This window comes from Tupaia chinensis, unplaced genomic scaffold (genome assembly GCF_000334495.1).
Source record: "Tupaia chinensis unplaced genomic scaffold, TupChi_1.0 Scaffold000332_1, whole genome shotgun sequence".
Taxonomy (NCBI): Eukaryota; Metazoa; Chordata; class Mammalia; order Scandentia; family Tupaiidae; genus Tupaia; species Tupaia belangeri.
In genome coordinates, this window is record NW_006159826.1 from 3,476,208 (window position 1) to 3,491,332 (window position 15,125).

A 15,125-nucleotide genomic window follows, 5' to 3' on the forward strand; every position below is an offset into this window, starting at 1 on the left:
AGGAAGGGAAGGGAAGGGAAGGGAAGGGAAGGGAAGGGAAGGGAGAAGAAGGGAAGGGAAGGGAGAGGAAGGGAAGGGAAGGGAAGGGAAGGGAAAAGGTTTTTCTCACAAATCAGCGTGTCAATAGTAAGGCGTAAATGCAGCCTGGTGTATCCTACCAATCTCAAACAATCCACGTGTACATCTACATGACAGGCCAACATTTATCTCCACACAAATTGGACTGATGACAAAACATCACAGAATCCATCCAAGACAGGAATTGGCAGGAAGCTACCTCACCATACCAAGTGGCTTTTGTTGCCCCCTACATGGAACCAGGACAATGAATCTTATGCCTGCTTTGTCTGGTACATGGAGGCATCTAGCATACATCCATATTTTCTTCTTTGGCAAACTCCTCAGTACATGAAAGTGGGGAAGGAGAGCAAAAGCCATTCTTTCCCAAAAGTCTGACAAGAAAGTCGATGGACATTGGAAGGGTAAGAAGCCTCTCCCAAGGATCCCCACCTCTCTATTGTGAAAAGCTGCAGATGTTCACAAGACTGCTTGGGCATGACTGTGCTTTCAGAAGTCCATCTTTACAGCAAGTACTCACAGGAGTGGCCTCACAACCTACAGCTAGAAACTGGTGACCAACCCAGTGAACAACCACACAGAAACCAAGCAGAGACTGAATTCGGGATTTCCATCACAAACTTGACACACCTCCCATAAATATCCATAACACTGGACCACATGGTAGAGAGTTTGGGCAAGGCAGGAAGAGTTTCTCTCACAGAATGTTTGGGTTTGAGAGTAACCTTTAGCTCTGAGTATTTTTCATTATATAGTCCCACTCAATAAAGCTCTCAAAACCAATCCTGGGGGCCAGCAGTTAGCGTAATGGCTATGTCGCTGGACTCCCACAAAGTCGACCGTGGTTCGAGTCCCGGACCCAGTGGCTTAAACTAACACCGGGCACGTGTGTGTGCATGCCAGAATCCCGAGAGGAGACTGGAGGAGAAGGGATTGCAGCATGGCCATCCCCCCTGGGGGGTGATTTCTCGCTTTCTATCTCTTTGTCTCTTTCTGTCTGGAAAGTGCACACGCCCTATAGCAAAAACCTCTCCAAAAAAAGGAAAAAAAAAAAGTTGAATTATTCCTTCTATGAGTGAGAGAGAGAGAGAACTACAGCCCTACACAAGACCTTGATGCCACGGTCCACACCCGCCCCAGCCGGCCCCAGGTCATGGGCACGCACACACCTGGCACACTCAGGGAGGTCTGACACAAACCCAGAACCTCCTCACGGAGAACAGCCTTGTGGAGTGTTGCATTCTACCACTGTACCATCGTCAGTCCTTGGAACTCACTCCTGAGGGGGTCAAGACCGGGTACAGGTGGTGTGGAGGTGTGACAGGAAGGACCAGCCCAGGAAGGATAGGAGGCCAGGCTGGGAATAGGCATGCTCCAGGCATGACTGGCCAGGACACAGATACCAGACACTAAAGCCTTTCTAAAACTTCTGGGACCCAGCAGGTGGCATCATGACTAAGGCTCTGGGCAACCATGTGGCGGACTGCAGTTCAAGTCCCAGACCCAGTGGTTTGAAAATCATGCTGGGAGTGTATGTGTAAATACCCAAAATCCAAGGAGGAGAATGGAGAAGGGATCGAGGCCTGGCCATCCCCTGGGGTGTGATTTCTCACTTTCTCAGTCTCTCTCTATCTCTCCGGTGAATATACACACCAGTGCAAAAACCATAAATTAAAAGGAAAAAAGAAATAAAATCTTCTCTCTGCACACGGCTTTCCCAGTTTCTCTGGCGTGTGCTGTGGTGAGGGAAACCCTGAGGGCTCTCCCTGAAGCATTAGAAAGAGCAGCCTGGCCCAAGGGACTTCACAATTCTGCCCCATCACAGTGACCAGCAAGGACTGTCACCAGATTTCCAGCAGAACATTTTGAAAGACTCATAAAGGTAACCTTTACCCTTCACATCTTAATTACTGCCAAGTATCCCACGCTACACTCGCCCTGACCTACACAGAGCGTCCCCGCAGTGCATTCGTCTCCTGGTGCCTCAGTGTACACCGTGCAATGGCACCAGCTGGGCTGTGGACACTGCTGTGTGGACGCGAGCCGCTTCGGCCCTTGCAGTGGGAGGGCGAGTGCTTGCCTCCTCTGCTCATTGGAGAAAGCCATTAAAAACCTGGTTTGTCTACATTTTAGTTGCAACTTGAGCCAGTTGTTTCGTTGAATTTAATTTATTTGTTGGGGGGAAGAGGAGAGAAATACTGTAATTCTATGATTGTTTGAAATGGTTACATTTATTTTTTATTTTCCTGCTCCTAAACTTTTATTCTCACTTTGGGATTAAATTAATTCTCGCAGTTTAGAGAAAATCTGGAGGTCTATTTGATACTTTTAACAACTGGCCATGCAGACAGAGCGCAGACCTGCTGCTCATGGAGGCTCCACCCTTAGGAGGATGGGCCAGGGCCAGGCCTACGGCCGGGCCCACAGGCTCAGGGTGCACCTACAGGCTGGCGGACCTGCAGGGGGTAATGAGGCAGTGGGCTGATGGCCCGATAAGCTGCCTCCCGTTCTTTCCTTCTCCTGAGCACCTCCTCCAGTTTCCTGCCCCATCCCCAGCAGCCCCTCAGACCTCTCTCCAGAGATGCATGCCGGGTGCTGTCCTGGGAGCTCCTCCTGGCTTCGCCAGCCTCCTGCATCTCTCACTTTGTCTCCATTTCTGGGTCACGCTGGAAAAAAGGGAATCCCACTTGTTGCTTTTCTGGAAACTGTTTGAGAAAGGACCGCAGGCAGGGTGCTCTCCCATCTGACTGAGCTGAGGCGCAAAGGTTCAGACTGTCAGCGGAGAAAGGCCACAGCCATTTCCAGGTGCCCCATGGTGGCCCTGGGAAGGACATCAGGGCGTTTGCTTTGGCCGTTGAGTGTGGGCCAGGTCGCAGGACACAGGAGTGGAGGTCAGCAAGGCCGTGCTGTCTGGGTTCTTGCTGTGGAGACAGCACATGATTCCACGGCTCAGTCTTCCACCCACACTGCAGCGCTTGCTCCGGACACCGCGTCACTGGCGCTACAAACCCCCATGGAGGCTAGCGTGTGGCCTCTGTACCTACAGACCAAGTGCTCTCTGGCATCCTGGGTAAATCTCGAGGCCGGAACGAGCTGTGGACATCCTCTTCCCCAGTGCCTTCACCCTTAGCCTCTGCACACAGCGCTGGCCCGTGCTCAGCGACCTTAGCCACGTCAGTGTCTGCCAGCCAGATCAGGCACCAAACGACTCTCCACTTCACCGGCCCCTCCTTGGCCTGGTCTCTCCTCACTTTTCCTGTTTGGAATCATCCGCTCCCCAAGCTCCTGCCCCCTCCCTCAGCAGCTCAGCCCTGTCACCCTCTTGAAGCCAGATCGATGGGTCCGCCATTTGCAATCCAGCCCCTCCTGCCCTGCCCTGTGACAGCCTCCCTTGCAGTTTCTGACTCACCCCCACAATCCAAAAGCTCCTCCCTCATCTCCCAGCCAGCCTTGAGTCCTGCCAGTTTGACCCAGCATGACCCCGGCTCTTGCTGTCCCTGACCCCGTGACCTCTGCTGTAGGGCAGATTCGTCATTTCACTACCATAACCTCCTACCCTGCCTCCACTCAGAGTATCCAGAGGGGACCGCTGGCCCTGCCCAGCTCCCCCAGGGCCCCCAGGCCAGCTCACAGTCTTCATTTCACCTTGACACTGTCCAAACCATAGAAGGGGTGCCTCTAGGACATCCAGATTTAAACTATGAATTGGGCACACACCTGGAGTTGAAATTTTGGAGCAAACGACCCATTACCATGCATATTTACAAAAGGAAGACCCAAAGTGAGAGCCCGTGCCCTGCGGCCATTAGCAAATTCGACCGCGTGGATGGCCTTCATTTTCTGGTTATGGCAGGATCCAGGAAACACCCTGGTCCTAGGGAGTCACAGTTCCTATGGGAAACAAGATAATGGCTCCCTAGTCCCATGCGTACGTCCCCTTCAGATGTTACCTGTGCAGAAACCCAGCCTGTATCAGTTTATTGTGCATATTTCTACGTTTCTTCCCCTACCTAGCAATAACACGGGATTTAAGACTTCTTTTCGGAAGTTTTGTTATTTACGGCTAGATCTCGGCTGTGATGTTTATGCCAGTAAATCTCCCAGGCTTCTCATATACGTTGCCAAATCCCTCCACCCCCAAATAATCCAAACCAAAAAGCTGCATCAGAAATTAATAACCATGATCATAAATCAAAGTGAAGGTTTTATCCTTTCATTTTGCATACAACATCATGACTAAATGAGTACCCCAATGCACACAGGACTTATCAAAAACCAGGGAGAAAACCCTCCCTTAATCAAAGGCATATTTCATCTCTGAAAAATTCATCAGAATGCGTTATGGAGTGCCTGTACATCTTGAAAATCTCTCTCTAGCACATCTGGAAACTCGCATTTTTTTCCCGTCATTATATTCAAGAATACAAGCGCATTTGATTTGCATGCATAAAGCAGTTTCTTCATCTCTTATCTCGTGTGCCATGCGAGTGAATTCCTGTGATCTATGGTTACAATCACTAAAATGTGGATTAAGAGTGCCTACATTATGCTGGTGGTTGCCGGAAACGCAGCGCAGCACTGAGCGTGCCACCACTTCAGACAACCCCCATCTCCTCCAAGGGCCCCACCTGCCGCCTGGATGCAGAGCTCCCTGAGTTTCTGACCCCTGGCCCTGCTGGGATGCAGCCAGGTGAGACACCGGCGAGTCACCCTGTCCCTACGATCTTGTATGCCAAGCCAGTTGTTGAGATGCCATCTTCCGATTCCTGTTGCCCGTCAAGTTAAAGTGCCCCCTTTCTCCACCAAGGCTCTGCCTCACCTCTGTAAGTGCTGCACCCACCTGCTCCGTCAGGTTTTCTAGGAGAAAGGGTAAGCACAGCCAGGTCTTGTATGTTGGCCAAAATCAGGGGCTGGATCTCAAGGAAGGGTTGTCATCATTTATAACTGCGCCCACTTTACCTTTCATGGTATCCGAGTTTGTGTACACGATAATATAGGTGGTGAGACTTTGAAACGTATGTCTAGCTCCACTGTCCTCCGAAAGCGGGGCTGCTGGTCTCTACCCTCCACCGTCACAGGAATAGCCCGCCTGCTGGAGGGAGTCATGTGGGCACGAACACCGAGACAACTTCATACCTGAAGCTAAGGGTGCATGGAGGAATAACTTAGACTCCCTCACCCTCGTGTCGTCTTCTAAAGCTGGAAATAGGGCTTTCCAGTGTGTCCGTTTTGGAGGGCAGCCACCACAAAGTACCACCCATTGCATCACAGTTCTGGAGGCTGGACATCCAGATCACGGTGTCACGTGGGTCATGCTCCCTCTGAAACCCAGAGCAGAAGAACCTTGCCTAGCCTCTCACAGCGCTTGGTAGCCCCAGGCGTGCAGCATCCCCCATAGTCACATGGCATTCTCCTGTAGCTCCTTGCTGAGGCTCGCCACTGAGCAGGGCTACCTCTGTGGCCACAGTTCTTTTTATAAGGACAGCAGCTCACCTTAATGACCCTGTTATATTTAACATGACCACCTTCATAAAGACTCTATTTCCAAATAGAGTCACATGCTGAGCCCAGGGGTAGGGCATGACACTACCTAATGTAGAAGGCGATTATGAGCATGAGAGAGGGGGCACTCAGGCAGTTTCCCCTCTGCATTAGGGCACACTCATGATCATTTCTTTCCCTCCCTCCCTGGACCCCGAGGACAGCCATGCTGGGTGTGGCACATGGATAATGACCTAGTAGCATCAGGTCTACAGTAACTGAGGGGGTTTTGTTGGGCACCAACCCTGCAAAAAGCAGGAGCACTGTGCCGAGAGAGCTGCAGGCCCTGGGGCCCGGCAGCTAGAACTGCAGACTCAGCTTTGAGATCCTCTTTGTTGCATGCGCAGCTGCTCGGGACGAGGCATCTCACGACATCACGTGCGCTTCCGAGTTTGGCACAAAACCTGTTTTCTTCCAAAATCATGGGCCATTATGCTCCTTGAAAAGACCAAGATTGCTCATTGTTTTTCAATGAAATGTGAGAAAAGGAGGATGAATAAAGCATAAGGAGTAAAAAGGGCTGTAAGGAGGAACGTTACACAAGGCAGCTAATGTTTGGAGCTATCATCAGCTAAAAATATGTTCCTCTTCAAGATGACAAGACGAAGCTCACATCAAGATCACAGCTAAGCTCACATGCTTTTCAGCATGGCTCCGACAGTTCTAACTGAGCCTGGGTGGACCGTGACGCCCTTTCTATTAGTTGTTAAAAACAACAGTGCTTGTGACGCTCCCAGACCTCTCCCAGCCTCTGAGTGGGGACCACAGGCTGCAGGATAAGCGGCCCAGGCTCCCAAGAGAGTCCATGATTCATGCCCGCATGGGACCTGCATTCGAACACCGCTGAGTGCATGGGGCTCTTGGCAAATCAAACTCCAAATCGCAATAAAACAGAGCTGTTGTGTTTCCCCCTTCATAATTGAAACGGCTTTTAGGAGAGCTGGCTGCCTGCCTGCCTGCCTGGGAAAGCTTCTGATAAGTTCTTTTACGGGTCCACATCACTTCACTGTCAAGAGCAGAGAGTAGTCTCAGTGGCAAAAACCAGTCCTGCTGGTTAATTATTGCCAGAGATTACAGTGTGATATCAACTGTCTCAAATGAAATTCCTCCCTCCAACAGAAAGTCTTCAAAAATATCATGATGCAGAGCTATTTAAGCTTCTTTTTGCTGCTTTTACTGAGCAATCATGTGGGAGGAAAGCTGATGTTCTATAGGAGTATTACTGAGGTCCCCTCACCACTTGGGCCACAATGAAGAGTCTATTATTTAAAAAAAAAAGGAAAATCCCAGCTAAAATAATGAGAGGATGTTGAATATTCACACAACAAAGTCATGGTAAACATTTGAGATGAAAGATGTTTACTGCCCTGGTGTGATTGTTGCACATTGCATTCATGGATTGGAAAAATCACACTGTACCCCATAAATGTGTACAACTGCTATATGTCGGTTAAAACTTGCAATAATAAAAAACTTCTCCAGTGTTCCATATGGAATAGAACTTGGAAAACTCCCACTGGTTCTTAATATGTTCTTGTATTTACCAGCAGATCACCCTCAGCATGCTTCAAGTAGAGAATTTTGGTTTAGGTTCTCAGTTCCCCAAAACAGATGTGCAACATCACTTTCTAATAGCTCTCAGAGGCGTATGGGCCTGACCTCAATCAATTATAAAAAAGTTTTTGTGCATTTTTCCAGAGGTGACCATATATCTACAGAGCAACTATTCCTCAAGCTCCAACTGAGAAATATCGGAAGGACCTAGAGTCCATCCAGTCCTCTACAGCTTCTAGAATTTAGAATTTTCCATTTGGACTATATTATCTTACTCCCTACTCCACATCAGAGTTGCACTTCATGACTAAGCCTCTGGCATGTGAACAGAGATGCCATAAGAAAGAGCCTGGAAGACATTGTGTGTAACCCTGAAGAAGCCTAATGTGAGTAATGGTTTTGCACACACAAGAGAGTTTTACTACCTTGAGGGACTTATCTGAACGTTGACAATGTTCATGAACATTGAAATCCAATAACAATAACAGATTCACATTTCTGTATTTGCTTTGGCTACCAGGAAAATCAAAGCCAAATTTGCATCTCAGCTTTGGGATAGCTGACCCCACCCTGTCCCACATGGTTTTCCAGACTCCCTCACCCCTGTGCGTATCCTGCCATCTTGACCTTCTTTCCCAACTGTGGTGTCTCTGGTCCTAATGTATTATTTCACATTCTTTTTTTTTTCCTTTCTGATTTTTATATGCATTTTGTCAGAATCACCTAAAAGTATTTGTGGAAAGAGGTGGAATTATAAATAAATAAATCAAATTGATGAATTATGAATTCAAAGAGTTAAAATAGCTTTAGTCATAATTGTTCCTACACTGATAAAACATATTTATTTCCATACGTAAACCTGGGCCATATTGCCTTGAAGTCAATTAGAAATAAAGATAAACAACTTCCTTTGACCTTTGTTCCCCTCAATTTCTCTCAGAGTGAACCTTCTTATAGGGTGGGCAGTGTTCCATGAGTGAGAAGCCTTATACTTTCAAGGTCACTTGGTTCTAGACTGAGTACTCCTGGATCTACTGGATCAAAACAATGTCTGCATCATGTATCAATTTATGTCTGGCTGATGTACAGATAATCATAATATAAATAAGCATCCAAATATTTAAAAGTTTTAACAAATCAGGGCCTAGATTCTCCTTTTACTATTGATACTCAATGGTCAGCAAATGGATTTTGTTTTGTTTCATTTTTTTTAGATAACTTTTTTGCCTTAGGGCATGTGTGCTCATCAGAGCGAGACAGAGACAGAGATAATCAGAGGGAAAGTGAGAAATCACCCTCCTTGGGAGATAGCCATGTCACAATACTGTCTCTTCTCACGCCTAGTGTGATTTTCAAGCCATGGGGTCCAAGACTTGAACCACTGTTGGCCATGTGGGAGTCCAGCGACGTAACTGCTATGCTATCTGCTGGTCCCAGCAAATGGATTTTGAACCACCAAGTGATGTCTGTTTTGCATATCGAGGGTAGTGGAGACCTTAGATGTAATCTAGGCCAAGTCTCCCCGCCCGGAGTCCTTTCTTTCACAAGTAGGCTGATAACCAGTCTTGGCCTCTGCTAGTCCCACCCCCATCACTGGGATAAGTACTTTCCTTGGGGATTCTTCCTCAGATTCACTAAAGAAGATGAAGCTTCAACTTCAGGGCCCCCATTTTTGTGGGTTCTTCTCAAGGCCTTGGGAGGGGCCCTGACAATGGCTTCCCATGCACATTTGTTTTATAAAATTTTCATAGTAACATATTCAGCCCACTCTTGGATAAATGTATTTATCTATTTCCACTGAACTCCCTTTCCACTGTACTACTGATGATGTTGGAGAAGCCAGGCACATTTGGGGATCTAGTCAAGGGGAAGTCGATTTGGAAACACAAATTGCTTGCAGTTCATGGAAATCTTTCTGTAGTTTTTGGCTTGTGATCACTTCTCTGTGCAGTTATGTTATTGGTAGTCATCCTGGTTTAGCAATAGATGACTAACAAACTGGTTACAAGTGCCACCAACACAAGGAAACTGAGGATCAGCCTCTAAACGAGAAGCCCTCAGATGCCTTGGAATCATACAGGAAAAAATTTTGATAGCCATTTTTCCAAATTTGACAATGATTCTGAAAGTTTACTTGACATGCTCAGCACTTACCCTTTCCTGTACCCATTAACAATAATAAGTTGTGAAGCTGAAAGAAAAGTTCCTAGACCATGGTTGTGGTTGGGGTAATTATTTGTTCCCCCAAATATCAGGTTCTGGAAACTTGTTACCCAGCATAATGTCTTTGGGAAGTGGCGAGACCTTTAAAAGTTGAGGCCCAATGGGAGGACACCATCCAATCAGCTAAGGGCATGGGAAGAACAAACAGGAAGTACCAAATTCTGTTTCCTCTTTCTTCGTGATGGCTGCCCTCCTCTCTGCTTCCATCAGCCATTTTTTTTTTTTTTTGAGAGGTTTTCGCTATAGGTCGCGTGCACTCGCCAGACAGACAGAGAGAGACATAGAGACAGAAAGCGAGAAATCACCCCCCCAGGGGGGATGGTCACACTGCAATCCCTTCTCCATTCTCCTCTCGGGATCTTGGGCACGCATGCACACGTGCCCAGCATGAGTTTTAAGCCACTGGGTCCAGGACGCGAACCGCAGTCAATTACGTGGGAGTCCAACGACATAGCCATTACGCTAACTGCTGGTTCCCCATCAGCCATGTTTTAATGTAGCACCAAGGGCAGCCCTGATGCAACCCCACAATGTTAGATTTTCCAGTCACCAGAATCATGAGTTAAATATATATATGTGTGTATATATATTATAATATATACATATATATAATAAACTAATACATATAAATATATATATATATGTATTAGTTTTGCTATACAGCATGCATACTCACCAGAGAGAGAGGGAAGGAGAGAAATCACCCCTCAGAGAATATATCCATGCTGCAATCCCTTCTCCTCCCATTCTCTCGTTGGGATTGTGGGCATACACGCACACATGCCTGGTGCACTTTTCAAGTTGCTGGGTTTAGGACACAAACTGCACAGTTGGCCATGTGGAATCCAGCCACCTTAACCACTATGCCATTGGCTGGCACTAAACTTCTATTCTTTATAAATCACCCAGTCTCTGGTATTAGAATTTAGCAGTGCAATAATGAACTAGTATAACCATCAATAAAATAAAGCCAATTTTGACTTTCATCCTAAAGGAAAGACTAAATTCACTGATTTCTCTATACAAAGTGCTAAATCACAATTGTTGATTTTTAAATGCATAAAATCATTCCTAGAAAGAGATGGTATTATAAATAAGTCAATCAAATTGCAATTTTAAAAATGCAGCTAAATGAAAAGGGAAAGTATTATAATGAAAGCTTAGGCAGTTAATAAAATTGTTACATTTTTATTTGGGATTTTGTTATTTATGTATTCTTTGCAGGCTTTTGAAAATATGTGTGATTTGTTGTAATTTATTTTCAAGTCTAAATACCTATGCACATACCCACTCTGGTATTTGTAATTCTATTTTGTTTTTTAAGAGGACCCTGGCCATTGAACACTCACACACAGAATCTGCATTCTACCCTACCCATTGGAGTATGAGGTTGGGGGTTACTGTGGCTGCCAAACCAGCTTAGATAGACGTCCTACAGTGGTGGGGGCCCAGCACCCACTTTCCTCCTGGGCTCCTCCCTTAGTGCCCTCGATGGCTCAACCTTTGACATCAGGCATCTACAGTGGGCATCCAGTAGCCTTCCAGGGGCAGGGGGTGCTTCTCCATGGCTCGCTACATCATAGGCTCCAGCACCTGCTGATCACCTGTCAATCAACTGTCTGCTCCTGTTTCCAAGGCCTGGATTGCTGCTTTCACCCTTAGCCAGGGGCTGGAACTTGCAGATACTGGGTCCTACCAAAACCAGGTTGGCTTTTCCCAGGGTCAAGATGAAATCCCACAAGAGGAGGCTATGAGTAGGACTTTGATAGTGAGACTCTAGCTGCTGAGCCCCTCCCTCAGGTAGAACTCCTTGGGTATGGACAGAAAATTGACTCTCCCCTTTCCAGCTGAATCCCTTCCCAAACCAGCCCTCCTTCCTTCATTCCCTGTCAGTAAAATGGGGGAAATGATAACCCCTTCCTTACTAGGTTATGGGGCAAAAATAATACAATCCATATAAAACCTGGAACAGAGTGACACGCAATCACTGTCAGCCTCAGTTGTGGTTGTGTTGTTACTATTTTAATTAACAAGAAAAATTAATACGGTTAAGAAGGCTCGGTGTGCTATCAGTATCATCCAAATTATGGACAGAAATATTGCACGAATGGCAGAGCCCTGCAGAAAGTTGGGGGCCACTCACTAATATGAGAGCACACAGCCCCACTTTGGCACACTCACTAATCCCTTACAATCCAGTGTGATCCCTCAGCTTACACATCCAAAGTATATCGTAAGAAACTTTTCCAGAAATGTCTCTTCAACCCAGATATATTATGTCTACAGAAGGCCTCGGCTCTGCAAGTCCAATTTCCCTGTCAAAACAAGGAAATGAAACTAATCACGCATGATTGGCCCTTACTGAACTCCTGCTGGCTTCGAAGGCTCACCTTCCTTCTCCAGGGGTTTATAAACCATCTACTTAAAGCTATTTCTGAATTTTTGCCATGGACCCAGCTTCCAGGTCTGTGGCGGGAAGAAACACTTTACCTTTCTCATTGTATAGAAAGTGTCATGGCCGAGTTTTCACACCCAACACAAACTTGCAAAAATAACCACCACTTAGATGCAGTTACCTAAAAATGCATCAGTACCACCTCAACATGACCTCCCTATTAATTACTGGAAGAGTTTCTCAAAATAACATGCTGCCTCCACTTACAGTGCTGGAAGAGAGAGGATTTATTTTAAGAGTAGTATTTTTTTTTTAAATTCCCAGAGAGCACATGTGTGAGAGAAAGAGAGAGCGACAGAGAGAGAGAGAGAGAGAGAGAGAGAAGACCTTTCGATGGGGCGTGGTCACATCACAGTCTCTTCTTATTTCTCCTCCCTGTCAGGGTTTGGGGCACGCTCGCACACCTAGAGTGGTTTTCCTTTTTTTTTTTTTTTTGAGAGGTTTTCTTGCTATAGGGCGCGTGCGCTCACCAGAAAGACAGAGAGAAGCAGAAAGTGAGAAATCACCCCCAAGGGGGGATGGCCACACCGCAATCCCTTCTCCTCCATTCTCCTCTCGGGATCTTGGGCACGCATGCACATGCACCCGGTGTGAGTTCTAAGCCACCAGGTCCAAGACGTGAACCACGGTCGACTACGTGGGAGTCCAGCGACATAGCCATTACGCTAACTGCTGGTTCCCACCTAGAGTGGTTTTCAAGGCAACAGGGCCAGGATGCACGTTATCCTTGGCCATGTGGGATCTGGCTCCCTGAGCCACCAGGCCATTGGCCAGCTCTTTAATATAATTCTTCAAAAATCTTCTTGGAAGACTTGGAGTTTATGTTTGTTATTTTGTTTTTGTTTTTGTTTTGTTTTGTTTTGTTTTGGAGAGGTTATTTATTTATTTATTTATTTATTTTGCTATAGAGCAGGTGTGCTTGCCTGAAAGACAGAGAGACAGAGAGACAGAGAGACAGAAAGTGAGAAATCACCCCCAAGGGGGGATGGCCACACCGCAATCCCTTCTCCTCCATTCTCCTCTCGGGATCTTGGGCACGCATGCACACATGCCCGGCGTGAGTTTAAGCTACTGGGTCGGTGTGGTTGACTTACGTGTGAGTCCAGTGATATAGCCATTACTCCAACTGTTGGTCCCTGGAGTTTATATTTGAACCTAGTTGCTTCTGTTGCCCTGAGAAGGACACCATCAAGCTTACTCTCCTGAACACCACCAAATCAAGCTGTGCCCTGGTGGAAATGAGGCCACAGCAACAGGGCTGGGGAGATGGGGGGCCATGTGAGTTAGCCATGCTCTGAGAGATAGAACACACATAGAGATGAGATCCATGGAGGTCGTCTGATATAGCCTCCTGCCCTGGACCCATTTCCTCTTCTTCAGGGATCAACAAATGATTCCGTCTCTGGAAATCAGCCTCCTCCATGCCTAGACCAGGTGGTTCACACCTGGCTGACCTGCCCTGGCTCTTGGCCAAAGGCCATGAACTGACTGGCCCACGAGATGCCACAGCTGTTCATCCACAGTAATTAGCTAGGGACCTGTGGTACATGGCTCAAACCAGCAAACCAGCATCTGCAGCCACGCCCCTGGGACAGAGTCTCTCCTCCTGGTGCAAGCCCAAACTCTGCCTTGTGGAAAACTCTGAGAAAAAAAAGCAATACAAAGAATACCAGAAACAAGAGGAGGAGACAAAGTCTGACAACATTATCCGAATATTTGGAAATTATTTCTTTTAAAGCTAGACTTAGCTCTCACTGAAACATTCCATCACATAAGCCAATAAATTCACTTATTCTTGGCCAAGTTAACTTGCATTTCTGTCAGTTGCAACTAAAGGCCTTTTATATGATAGTCTGCAGGAGCTGGATAGCCCGGATGGGGCCAGGCGCCATGGCGGCCACCATAGAGCCTCGCCCACGTCTCCAGGTACCACATCAGGGCAGCCCTCTCCGCCCCTGTGAAGTTAGGAGTCACCATGTGACTTGCTCTGACAAACGAAATGAGATCAGAGGAGGCACTCCGAGAGCATGTCCAGGGAGAAACATAAGGACAGAGGTGTTGTTTAACGCATTCCCCTTTTTCTACTTTGACAATCATTGGATCATAGAAATAAAGCCTCCTTCGGTCTGGATCAATGAGACAGAGATGAGTCCATGCCCCCCAACAAGCAGCAGTGGATTGTAGCATGAGTCAGGGGGAACAAAAACCAAGTTTCTTCGTGGCTGACTGTAGGCTTGTCTGTCGGCAGGGCACAGCTCCTTTAATCCTGACATACCGACATCTGGCCATGGGCTCTGAGTGGGAGCAGTCAGATATCGGGTGAGGTGGCCTTTCCCCAGGTTGTCTGCAGCCTGCATCCGTCTAGGTCCACCTCGTGAGCAGAGAAATGGGTAGAAGGCTCTTGAAGGTTGGCAGAACTCAGAGAACCACTGGGTAAGGCCTGCGAGTATGCTCTGAAAACAAGAGCTAAAGGAAAGAGTAGGGGCACTGCAGCTGCCGGCAGCCAGGGAGCAGTGGGAAACATTTGGAAGTAACCACGGCCAAAGGAGATACGAGAAGTGAAATCTTAAAGAAAATAGGAAAGCCATCACACCCAGAAGAGATCATGGAGCTGACTAATGGGACTGCAGTTGACACGTCCCTGTCTGTGTCCTGTGCGTCAGGCCCTCCGATCGCTGCCTTGTGTGTGTGCAGAAGTGCCATCGTCACTCCACACAACGCAGAGAAGCGTTTGCCATCTCTGGGGCGGCGTTATGGAGATCAGACTCCTCACATTGAGGCCCTGGCTGCACTGGGCTCTAAAGACTATGGAGGCACAAAACAATGTGTTTGCTTTCGTTTGGGGGAACCCTAAAATAGTAATAGGAAACAAATACACTTCGCAAGTCTGTATGTATCCAGCATCTACTATGTGATGAGAATATGGAGCCACAGGGGGTACAGAAGTGAGGAGGAGACACGAGGAGAAAATAAGGCCAAGAAATACGTGTGCAAAATAACCCAACTCTCACCGACGTCTACAAGGCAATGGCGCCGCAGATAGGAGTCGGGTGCTGCGGAGCGATTAGGGAGTGGACATCTGAGACCAGATGGTCAGAGGAGGCCACTTAGAGGAGACCAGCGGAGACATCTGTCTTGCAAATGCCTGGGGAAGGGGTCCCAGAAAGGGAAACAGCAAGGGCAGAAGTCCAGAGGTTGGAATAACTTGGCACGCGTTAAGGAGAAGCAACGGGGAGACGTGGAGGAGCCGGGGTGCTGGGCTGAGTGTGGCAGC